Source organism: Nansenia antarctica, assembly GCF_963989245.1.
Source record: "Nansenia antarctica genome assembly, chromosome: 1".
NCBI lineage: Eukaryota > Metazoa > Chordata > Actinopteri > Argentiniformes > Microstomatidae > Nansenia > Nansenia antarctica.
In genome coordinates this window covers 110,194,991-110,208,067 of record NC_137674.1, presented here as the reverse complement: position 1 = coordinate 110,208,067, position 13,077 = coordinate 110,194,991, and positions in this window count along the sequence as shown.

Genomic DNA, 13,077 nt, shown 5'->3' with positions numbered 1-13,077 from the left:
CCGTTCAATTTAACGTATACTGCGCCCCCTAGTGGCCAGATGTGCTAATAGTCCAGTCAATGGTAGCGAGTTTCCCATCCATTCCTGAACCTGATGGTACACTCTGAAGCTGTGAAGCATGGCAGACGACGTTGTTGGTGACAAGTTGCGAGGGTTGATAGCCGTTTTGCTGTCGGTCACTTTAGTATAGAAACTTTTCAGCCGTAGGTCATTGAGAGAATCTATTTCTGCACCTTTGTAGATTAGTATTAGTATATTGGTATATTAGTTCATTGCCCTTTTTTCTGCAGCAGCAATTTCATCCTTGGTAGCAGATTGTTTTTGAAAAATGCTGGCCTGTACTCTGAGTCACTTTCTCTAACGAGACACAGAGAAACCCCTTTCCCAACCCCAAAGAGTCTGGATGTTGTGTCACAGCCAAGCATGGCATGCGCGAATAAGATGTTGTTGCAAACAACCTGTAACTTGATGAGGACGACTTCTTGGGCTCAGACATGAAGTCCAGTTCTCCTGGCTGATAATGGTGTAACAGAAGAATGAGGAGGTCGGTGTCGTCTCCAACAAGGACAGTTCAGAACGTCAAACCCTGCAAGTGTTAGTCCCTCCCCCAACAGGTTTATGAAACGTTGTTTGTTCTCATCGTTTGACCGAAATTCCTGTTTTTTCAACCTCAGTGACATGGTTGATATGAATGAAACCTTCCGCCAGTGTTTGTGTTCCTCATTTTATGGGCACCATCCTTTGTTGATTGGCTGGTTGCTGTACCCGTCAAACACAATCACCACTGATTGCCCATAATGTTTTCGAACATAACCTATGTACGTTTCCACTATTGCTCCATATGTCTTTCCTATCTCCCAAGGTAGTCGGTGGAGGAGGGCCCCTCCATCTAAAACGTACAGGATGTCTCTTTCTGGCACATCATCATGAGGGACTGCGTTCCATATTGCTTTTGCAATTTGGGGTTTGTTCGCTGGGAGAAACACTGTTTTCGTTTCGAAGAGCGCAGGTGGATACCCGCAGAGTTCATACTTGAAGGCTTCAGCTAACTTGTCTGCCTGTGTCCCAACAATCACTAGTCTCTGAAGCAAGAGCTGCGAATCAATATGGACAACTTCTTCTTTGTTCAGTTTGACTGTGGATTTAGAATCCATGGTGACTGCATGTGCTTTCCTCTTGAAGGTATATTCTGTCACCTTTTTCCCTACCATGTCCTTTAAGACCCTTCTACCAACCTCTTTTGAATGGTCCACATTCACCGCATTATGGGCTGTCACACCAGTGATTAGGTGCTGAAGGTGTTCATACCCGGCAAACGGATTTTGTGACTCCAACAATTGAAGTATTTTGATAGTGTCAGCGTTGTCTCGTGCCTGTCTTGATGTAGTCCAGTATTCATTTGATCTTTGAACAACTTGCAGACCATCTTCCTGAAATCGTTTGTAAACTTGGGGATGTGTGTCTTCTAGTTGATGCATTTTCTGGAGGTATATGGTCAATGATTACATACAAGTTATGTCCGGAGGCAGCCATGAATGGCATCATGTCTGTCAGGGTATCAAGGTGCTGATCCCAATTTCCAGTTCTCTCCGATCCAATGAATGCACAGACTAGGTCGATCATCTCCATGTACTGTAGCCAGAGTACTGCTGTCCGGTCATCTACCATGGTTGTCTTCTCTGCCTCCAAACGCTGAGCTATGATCTGGAGTAGTGCACTTGCATTTGTCCCGGTTGCGGTGGCAGCCATAACACTGTCATACAGATCTGAGGCTTCTGCTAGTTCCTCTGGTACTTTGGCATGGTCTGTGGATTCTCCATCTGGCTGATCAGAAACTGTGTCCTCGCTGTCATCAGCAACGGTACCATCTTGAGTCAACTCTGACACATCCTCTGAGTCCACAGCATAGTTTGCTGTTTTTCAGCATAGTTTGCAGCATAGTAGGGTGTTCAGTGCTCCATCAACCAGGAAATGACCTCATATGGCCCTGGCAACTGCTTTTCCTTCGAGCATTTTGGGCACCATTATTTGGTGTGTACACTAGGCCCCCAGACTTCTGTACATATGGAACAATGTTAATGCGTCCGACATCTGTTAGGTCCTTTGCTGTCAACTTGATACGTGGAATGATGGAAGCTTGTTCAATTCTGGGGGTGATGCATACAATAATTCCCATGCCATAGAACGTTCCATGGCCATCAATTGTTCAGATATTATGGTCAGCATTATCAGCAACATGCATGAAGTGCCCAGGTGTGAATCCATGTACCTCAAGTTTCTCAGCTACTGCAGCACTTCAGCCAAACCCAAGGTGATACAGACTGTCAACTAGAAATTTAGATTTTGAGAAATGTCTAACATCTTTGTTTGAACTACTTACCAATGACAGACTGGGAGTGGTGTTTTCATTGTGTATTTTTATTGAAATGACATCAATGAATGAATGGTCTTTATTGTCATTGATATAGTACAGGTACCAAACAACGAAATTTGGGAGGGGGGGCTCCCCTGGTGCTAGGAAAGAAAAAAAGAAAAAACAAAAAAAACAAGAAGGGAAAGGAGCTGGTTTACATAAATAAAGGCTATGTACACTATCCACTATACTATACTGTACAGATAAAACACTGTGCTGTACTCTATGCTATGCTATACCTATTCTAACATTTCCTATTTCTCTGCAACCTTATGTACCCTAGGGTTGTCATATTGCACATAGTGTTATTGCACATTCATTTAAAGTGTCGCAGTTTCCAGTTTGCAGGCCTCAGCACTACACCTGATTTTTTTCAATCCAGCAGCTGCCATCAATCCGTCCAGACTGTCCAGGGCCCAGAACCTAGGTCTTTGCTGTGTTCAGGGCCTGGATGGCCCTGGGGTAGAAGCTGAGCTTCAGTCTGTTTGTCCTTGTGGCCATGGTCCTGTACCGCCTTTTCGAGGGCAGCCGGGCAAAGTGTTCGTACCCAGGGTGGGATGGGTCTCTGGAGATCTTGGAGGCCTTCCTGAGGCAGCGTGTGTTGTACAGCTCTTCCAGAGAGGGGAGGGGGGCGCCGGTGATCTTCTGGGCTGTTCTCACGACTCTCTGTAGCGCATTTCTCTCTGCGGCTGTGCAGCTGGAGAACCAGTTGCAGATGCAGTAGGTGAGGATGCTCTCCACTGCGCAGCGGTAGAAGGCCACCAGTATCTCCTGCTTGTTGTGGTCCTTCCTGAGGACTCTCAGGAAGTAGAGCCGCTGTTGTGCCTTCTTGATGATGGCTGCTGTGTTGTTCTTCCAGGACAGGTCATCCTGTATGTGCACCCCCAGGAATCGGAGGGTTGAGACTCTCTCCACGCTCTCTCCGTCGATGAGCAGGGGCTGGACCTCAGATGTTTTCCTCCTGAAGTCCACGATGATTTCCTGGGTCTTTGACTGGTTCAGCAGCAGGTTGTTAACCTTGCACAGCTTGCTCAGCTGCTCTACCTCATCCCTGTACGCCGCCTCGTCCTCTCCCGAGATGCAGCCCACCACGGTGGTGTCGTCTGCAAACTTTACGATGGAGTTGCTGGGGTGGACGGGGGTGAAGTCGTAGGTGTAGAGGTTGTAGAGGATGGGGCTTAGCACGCAGCCCTGGGGGGACCCAGTGCTGAGTCTGAGGGCTGTGGAGGTGTGGGAGCCCACCCGCACCCTCTGGGGGCGGTCGGACAGGAAGTCCTTGATCCATGCACATATAGAGTGTGATAGTCCCAGGTCTAGTAGTTTGGTCACTAGCCTGTCTGGAAGGATGGTGTTGAAGGCAGAGCTGAAGTCCACAAAGAGCAGTCTCGCGTAGCTTTTTCCCCTCTCCAGGTGGGATAGAGTGGAGTGGAGAGTCGTCGCGATGGCGTCCTCTGTGGACCTGGGGGCTCTGTAGGCGAACTGGTATGGATCCAGGTTGGGCGGGAGGCGTGTGACTATGTGGGCCCGGACTAGTTTCTCGAAGCACTTCATGATGATTGGTGTGAGTGCCACCGGGCGGTAGTCGTTTAGGCAGCTCACCGTGCTATTATTATTATTATTATTATTATTATTATTATTATTATTATTATTATTACCCTAAGCAGTATGCATAGATATTACTACCCTAAGCAGATATTACTACCCTAAGGAGTCCCCAACCCGAACGTCGCTGGTTCCAACCGCAATACTTAAAAAAGTTAAAAAGTGTGCTTATTCTCGTTGCTTTAGCTAATGCCTTACAACTTACCCTAACCTTAACCACTAAAGGTTAACACCTAATACTGCCTGACTGCCACACAATTTGTAATCCACATGGTCAACCATATGTAAACATCGGTCGTTTTCTGTGGCATGAGCAGAAAAAAAGGAACATGTAGGCACACACCGTTCAGTTAGGGTTAGTTCCATCTCTTTAATTTCTTTCTCTGATTTGTGACACAATTACTTTAAAGAACACCACATATCTTGAGACATGTCTATCCATTTTAGCTAGATTATTGAATGTATAAATAAATAATTGTATATTGGAGACGTTGTTGCCAGGAAACCAGTGGCCAGTCTCTAATGTAGCTGAGAACAAACGTGCAGCGCTGCAACAGAGATGTGGTCTCGGCGTCTCCAGTGACGTTGTTCTTCTTCACCAGCGCATTTCTGTTCACCTCCCTGAACCAGCCTTTCCCCTTCTCTGTTCACCCTAGGCTACAATGCATGGCGCAGGTTCTGTGGGCTGTCTGCACGCAGGAACCATCTTGAGCTGTCGCAGGTTCTGAACAACCCAAACCTGGCCTACAGGCTGCTGCATCTCTACGGCACGCCGGAGAACATCGACGTGTGGCAAGGCGGCGTGGCCGAGCCCTTCGCAGCGGGGGGCCGCGTGGGGCCTCTCTTCGCTTGCCTCATCGCCCTCCAGTTCTCCAGGATCCGTGAGGGAGACAGGTGTGTGTTTGGAGGGGGGTGGGGGGGGTTTGAGCAGGTGTGTGTTTGGGGGTGTGTGTGTACACCAGTCAGTCAGGAGACTGGTGGAGGTAGAAATCAGAGGATGGGGCTCATTGTAATGCATGGAATGAGGAATGGTTTCCAACACTTTGATACCATTCCTCCCATGCATATCATCAAAGTGTTGGAAACCATTCCTCATTCCATGCATTACAATGAGCCCGTCCTCAGATATCTGCCCCCCCCCCTGGTGTCTATTTTGAGTGTCCGTCTGCTCCTCTCCAGGCTGTGGTATGAGAGCCCGGGCGTCTTCACCGCCAGCCAGAGGGCAGCCCTGAGCACGGTCTCCCTGAACGCAGTCCTGTGTGACAACACCGGCATCACCAGCGTTCCCGGCGACCACCCCTTCAGCATCAGGCCTGCCACCAGTAGGCTCATCCCCTGCTCCAGCGTCCCGCGCGTAGACCTCTCCGCCTTCAGGGAGATCGGCTGCACGAGCTCTGGTGAGTTGGGACACCGGACGAGGAGCCTCTGCCTCCTTGGCCCGGCCTACGCTCGTCCCTTACGTCCGACTTTTGCGATCCGAATACGATGATTTGCATACGGCTGCGGAGGGCTAGACGTGCAGAGGCTGTGTCCGCGTTGTGGCCTGGTTGTTTTACAGTTTCAGCTGACCACCTTGCGAGTCACATTGTTATTTCACCTTTATTTCCACTGGGGAGAAATGCGGCGCGTTGTGTTTTGATTCACTCTAGACCCAATCTGGCCACAGTGTGCAGCGGAAAACATTTGGGCATAAGACTGTTGGGACTTGTTGTAATACCAGGTGTGGACAATGGTCTGGTCTTCAGTCTGGTTTTTAGTGTAGACGAGGCCTATGGAGACAGTACTGTGTATGCATGAACTGGATTACTGAAGAGACACAGGGTACAGGGGGTATACCCCCCAGGTGTGAAGAAATACTTTATTTGTCTCAATGATTAACTTGCTACTCAACTCTCCTCTTAAAATGTGACTGCTTAGTCAAGTAGAGAATCTAGCTAGAGTTTAATATCTGAGTTGAGTTGGCTGGCTAACTATCTTGACTTGGGTGGTTTGATATTATATAATAACTTGTATGTGTGCTTCTAATATAACGCTCGTATGTGGTTTCAGAGCCAGGCAAATGTGTGAGATGATGACGACAAGGTCAGTATTTTATGACTAACCTGTCTGTGAAACACAAATTCAGTTATGATGAGTTTGACCAGTACCTTGGTAGTCAAATCAGCTAAATATGTATTTTTTCTTTTCTGTGTGGAAGGACTCTCTGCTGCCCCCTGGGACCGACCAGTCTGACACCCCCTTTAAACAATGTAAACATCAAAATAAAATGTGCTTACAGCAATGATCAGTATCTGTTGTATCATTCTCATCCAAGTTTTGAATTAATAATGTAGAGCCATTTATTGTTGAATATACCTCATGGGCTTAGTTCAACTGTTTTACCTCAGCAGAACTCAAAGTGAAGCATGTTTACTCCGTTGTTGGTATGCAGTGTTTGTTTATCTTGGTCTCATGGATGGCCTTACATCCACTGCTGCCTGACCTTGAGTGGTTGCATGTCTCCATGTGCCCCGTCCCTCAGCTGCTCACAGAAGTGGTGGTGAGCTGGCTTTGTTTGGATTAGATTGCCCTGTTTTTTAAAATATATCAAAGGAGGTAGGCTATGTGCAAAATCCCAGCAAATCAGGCCTATTCCACCAAATATTGATTTCTGAACTCTTTCTAAGTTAAAACATTTGTGTTTAAAAATGAACTAATAAACGTGTTTTCTTTATATTATTTTAGGTATGAAAACACTGTATCTTTTTGTTATTTTGACCGGTTGTCGTTTTCTGCAAATATAATATGCTTTAAATGACAATATTTTGGGGGGGGAATTTCTGAGAAATGTTGTCAGTACTTATATTATATACCTACAGTATAGAATAAAACAAAAATGTTAATTTTACTCAAATGAATAGTCAAACCAGAGAAACTGATCATTTTGCAGTTGTCTCTTAATGTGTTCCAGAATCTTCTCCCTTCTCCCCCAAACCTCCACACATCCGCTCAGCCTCCGAGGTGTGGTTGGCTAGCCTGTCTCCAGGGTTTAGCGCTGGCTCTCATTCAAACACACAGACAAACGCTAGCCTGCTAATTAGCCACTGGCGTTAGCATCAGCTAGCACAACTTGTTAAATGTTAAATTCTGACAATCCTTTTAAACGTTGCTGAGCCAGAAGCAGCTGTGTTGTTGTGGAACGGGAGTTTCTGGTGTGAGAAGCACTGTTGTTTGTTGTTCCAGTTCAAGGTGAGAGTACGGAGGAGGAGGAGGAGGAGAGGAGACAGAAGCTCTGTATATCCAGGCCTCAGTATTTCTAAATGTTTTCTGCATCAGAATGATGCAGGTTCTTGTTTTGCTGTGCAGGATCGCGTCTGTCTAACGTTGTTTGAGTCGTATAGGGGAAGTCAGACACTTTGATCTGATCCTGGATAGCAAATTATTTTTTTATATTTTTATTTGACCAGATAAAATCAGTTGAGAACAAATTCTAATTTTCAATGATGATCTGGCCAAGAGGCCCCGGCAACAATAAAAACAAACATATTGTGAGACAGTCCACCATGGGTGGCTTTCCCTGTTGTTGTTGTTGTGTTTATGTTACCGTTATTGTTGATTGGTTACTGTATGTCACATGATCACCCAGAGAGAGAGATAGCTCGTTACCTTGGTTACGTAAACAGTCAGTAAAGGGAACAACGCTCATCGGTATGGACAGCAAAGCTGCTGTTCTGTGCCAGAGCTAGTTTTCCCGTCATCTATTAACCTGCCATCTGGGACACAATTAGTTGTATCTTGTATTGTGTATTGTGTTTTGAAGAAGTTCACTAAAGAACCAGAAACGGAGAATCCCTTGTCGTGTGAGTCATTATACCCACGCACATCAGACGGACGAAACACGACAACTGGTGTCAGAAGTGGGATCATCCGTGAGTACATCCACCTGACAGAGGAAAAGCTAACAGAAGCTAACGGAAGATAATAAAGTTATAAGAGCCAAAGCTAACGGGAGCTAATAGGGGCTAACAGGAGACAGCTAGCTAGCCAGCTGACTGGATTCAGGAGTTACTACAACAACTGGTTGAGTACTGCCATCTGGTGGTGTTTGGGCAGACTGTACTCCCGTTAGACTCAACTAAATGAAGCGGACAATTATATAAATAAACAACTAAATAATACAAAGAGACAACTACATGAATGAGAACAAGACAAGTGGAACAGACAATCCACCGAAAATAAAAGGACAATTACATGAACAGAAAACTCAATAAAATGACAGAGGAACAAGGAGCTACAGTAGGACCTACTGAGCCTGATAGAGCCCCAACATGGCTACAAGCTTTGTTGGATAGCCAAAATCAGCAGACAAAACACCTGCAAATGATGCTAGCCCCCGTACTAACACACATAACAGGAGGAAATCCCGTTACACAGCAAGCCTCACCACCACTTGCTGCTTCCAGTCGAAATGGGGATAAGATCTTACAGCGCCCCACATTGGACAGGCATGCTTCTGAGCCTGAAGCTATACCTTCAGCCTCTTGGGATATACCAGTAAGACCAAAAACTCGTGTTGGTGCCCCCTTTGCAGCTGAGTTGGATGTCATCAATCAGCGCACTCGCAACTTTGGTCCCACCAGGAGGGGCGGCAATGCTGAACCTGACAGTAGATGGAGAGACACTAGAGACTCTGAGAATGAAACCCAACGCTCATTTCCCTATGGTGAGCAGAGACTGAATAGTTCTGGTCACAACAGTCAGCACACTCTGCAAGAAGTGCGTAGACCTAAACTCTACTGCGTAGACCTAAAAGTATGGATGGAGTACTACAGAAAGAGTGGACAGGCTGCATGAATGCTTAAGAGGAGCTGCAATACGATATGTCTGCTCACTGCCAGAACGTACACGGGAGGATTATGCTCTCTTAGTGGAGGAGCTTACTCAGCGCTTTGGGAAAAGAGACCCCCCTACCACAGTAAGGAGAAAGTTGGGAGAACTTCGGCAAGGTAGAGAGGCGTCAGCTGAATTTGCAGAAGAGGTGAGACGCCTCGTCACACTTGCATATCCAGGAGTGGATCTCCAGCTGCAAGATCAACTTGCAACTGATGCCTTTCTTAAAGGTCTAAAAAATCAAAAAGTGGCCTATGAAGTTATGAACCGAGATCCATGCTCCCTTGCAGAGGCTCAAAAGTGTGTAGAGGCTCATGAACACAACTTCAAAGCTACGGTGGGACGTGAAACAGAAATAAAGAACAGAACACGACGCATTTCTTGGGCTGATGATGGAGACATCTGTGAGGACTTTACTCCTACCTCTCGTAGGGTACAGACCCCTCAGTATGTAACTGCTGAACAGTTTGCTACACTAACGGACCAAGTCAAGACCCTCGTACATACAGTAGGGAATCTACAGCTGCAGTTTGAACATCATAAAACTAGAGCAACAACACAACGTCCCCTGTCACTAGAGAGGACACAGAACCATTATCAGGTGCAGCCCGGCCGGATGCGCTCCCAGTCACCAAGCCCAACCCGGGGAGCAGCTGGCCCATGTTATAAATGTGGAGAACAAGGACACTTCAGGAGGGACTGCAGTAGATCGCCGAGCCCAACAGCTGCACGTAACCGCGGTGACAAAGGCCCAGACCAACGGGGGCGGTCAGAAGGGAGACTACATGCAGATCACAAACCACAAGGGCTACAGATTGGCTGCACCAAAAACAAGGGTGAGAGTCTACAGATTCCGGTGACAGTAAACGGCATTCCAACACAGGCTGTGGTGGACACGGGAGCCCAGACAACAGTAATCTCAGAGGAGCTGTATAGGAGTTTCTCTGGAGGTGATCCGACAAGCCTACGTAAGACCTACCTTCTAAATGCGGGAGTTGGAGATGGCATGGAAGCAAAACGTGGACTGAACGTCACCTTTAAAATTGCAGCCAAAACAATCGACTGGGACGTACACGTAGCCCCCATACGTGACTCTGTCCTCATAGGATTGGATCTGATGAAGACTCATGATGTTGTCATCCACACCCGTGGTAAGGTGTTCATCGGTAACGAACTTGTGCCCTCCAAAATAGTACGAGGGGATGGATCAGACTATCATGTTGCCAGAGTGACCCTAGGAGAGACCACCACCATACCACCTACATCTGAATGTGTGGTCTGGGGCGAGGTGGAAGAACCAAGGCCAGGTGTTCCAGCTGTACTAGAGCCTTTGAACATCACAGAAAATGTAGTCTCCGGGAGTGTTGTTACCACTATGGAGAAGCGGGTGCCAGTCCGGCTATGCAACTTCTCGACCAGCAAAGCGGCCCTGCCAAGAGGAGCATGCCTTGGACTCTTAGTTGAAGCTTATCCTGAGGAGCCATCATGTTCACCTGAGCAAAGTGTAGAGCCCATCATAGAGGGAGAGTCAGAGAGTGTGCCATCACTGGTGGTTGGAAGAGTAGCAGCAATCTCTGAGCTACCTGAACATCTCCAAAGCCTGGTTGGTGCTACTAGTGAGGCACTCAGTGAGGAGCAACAAGAACAATTTATCCAACTGCTAGTGACCTACCAATCCCTCTTTGCCAAAAGTGATTCCGACCTGGGTTACATGTCTGCTGTCACACACAAGATTGACACAGGATCGGCTAAGCCTGTGCGCCAGCGAGTGAGAAGGGCACCTCTTGGATTTCAAAGTGAAGAGCAAACACATCTTCAAGACATGCTTAAAGCCGGTGTCGTTACACCATCATCATCGGAGTGGGCCTCTCCGGTCGTCTTAGTACGCAAGAAGGATGGAGGAGTACGGTGGTGCATAGATTACCGCGGCTTGAACAGTCTGACGGTAAAGGACGCATATCCTTTGCCCAAGATTGAAGAGTGTCTTGATGTTCTTGGGGAAGCTACAATGTTCTCAACACTTGACCTTCAGTCTGGCTATTGGCAGATAGCAGTGGATGACCAAGACCGCGGGAAGACAGCATTCATCACCAAATGGGGCCTCTATGAATACACCCGCATGCCATTTGGGCTCTGCAATGCCCCAAGCACCTTTCAGAGGGCAATGGAGCTCGTCCTCAGGGGACTCCAATGGGAAACATTGCTGATCTACCTTGACGACGTCATTGTCATTGGCAGGGGAGTGGATGAAAGCCTGGTCCGGCTCGCACAGGTCTTCAAGTGTCTCCACAGCTATGGGTTGAAGCTGAAGCCTTCTAAATGTCACTTGCTTCAAGAGGAAGTTCTCTTCCTGGGCCACATTGTGAGTGGAGATGGGATCTGTCCAAACCCAGCTCTGGTCAAGGATGTACAGCGCTGGGAGCCACCCAACAACCTGAAGGAGCTGCAAGCTTTTCTTGGACTGTGTAACTACTACCGCAAGTTTGTTCCAGCTTTTGCAGAACTGGCAAGCCCTCTCCACAGCCTTTCAAAGAAGGGGGCTACATTCCTGTGGACAAATGAGCACCAAGATGCTTTTACAAAGCTGAAAGAAAAACTGACAACTACACCAGTGCTGGGATACCCCACTGTTGGAGGCAAGTACATTCTAGACACTGATGCCTCGAACCACAGTATTGGAGCTGTTCTGTCACAACTCCAGTGGGGAGAAGAGCGAGTCCTAACATACGCCAGCAGCCATCTTACACCAGCTCAGCAGAGGTACTGTGTTACCAGACGTGAGTTACTTGCTGTCGTCCGCTACACTCGTCAGTTCCGCCACTACCTACTGGGCAAGAAGTTTCTGCTACGAACAGATCATGGCAGTCTCACCTGGCTGTTTCGGTTCAAAAACCCTCAAGGTCAGTTGGCTCGCTGGCTGGAAGAGTTGAGCCAATATGACTTTGACATAGAGCATCGAGCGGGCCGGCAACACTGCAATGCTGATGCCATGTCAAGGCAAACCAGAGAACATTCAGACAAATGTGACTGTTACCAAGCTGGAAAGAACTTGTCTGATCTACCATGTCAAGGATGTAAGTACTGCCGAAGACTTCATGAGCAGTGGACAAGATTTGAAGACGATGTTGATGATGTTGTGCCGCTCGCAGTTAGGAGTATTGAGTCTGGTGAGACCAGTGGTGATAACACTCAGTCGATGGAAACAGATCCACCACATACAACCATGCTGGAGACTCCAGTAGTTAACTGGCTGCAGTCAGTCAGATTGGAAGAGCTTGCCAAACTTCAGAAAGCTGATCCTGTCCTCTCCACCCTCCACACATGGAAAGAATCAGGAACCCTCCCTACTAAAGATCAGGTGATGCTTGAGAGCCCTGCAGTGAGGAAGTTCTGGCTCTGCTGGCCTCAGGTCATGCTGCAGCAAGGAGTTCTCTACTACTCCTGGGAGAGAGTAGGAGCCCAACAACCAACCGTGTTGCTACTAGTTCCAGCTTCCATGCAAAGAGAGGTCCTGCAGGCTTGCCATAATCCTCCTCAATCTGGTCATCTTGGGGAAGCAAAAACACTGGAGCGCTTACGCCAGAGCTATCACTGGTATGGAATGGGTGAAGAAGTCCATCTGTTTGTGAAGAGATGCCAGCACTGCAATGCATGCAAAACTACGGGACCAGTGAAACGAGCCAAGTTGCAAAGCTACCAAGCTGGAGCACCTTTGGACCGTCTCCACGTAGACATCCTCGGGCCATTCCCTGTATCCAGCTCTGGAAACAAGTACATTCTCGTCATAATTGACCAGTTTACTCGATGGGTCGAAGCCTTTGCTGTTCCTGACCAAGGGGCGGAAACAACAGCAAGGAGGCTTGTGTATGACTTTATCGCCCGATTTGGAGCCCCCCTCGAGTTGCACACTGACCAAGGTCGCAATTTTGAGAGTTCCCTGTTCCAGAATGTATGCAAGCTCCTACAGATCACAAAGACAAGGACCACCCCCTACCACCCTGCCTCTAACGGACAGGTGGAAAGGTTCAACAGAACTTTACTCCAGATGATCCGGTGCTACGTGGACCAGAACCAAAAGAACTGGGATGAGCATCTGTCACTACTCACCTCAGCCTACCGCAGCTCACGCCATGCAATCACAGGGTTCACACCTAACAGGCTCATGTTTGGCCGAGAAGTTCATCAACCTCAGG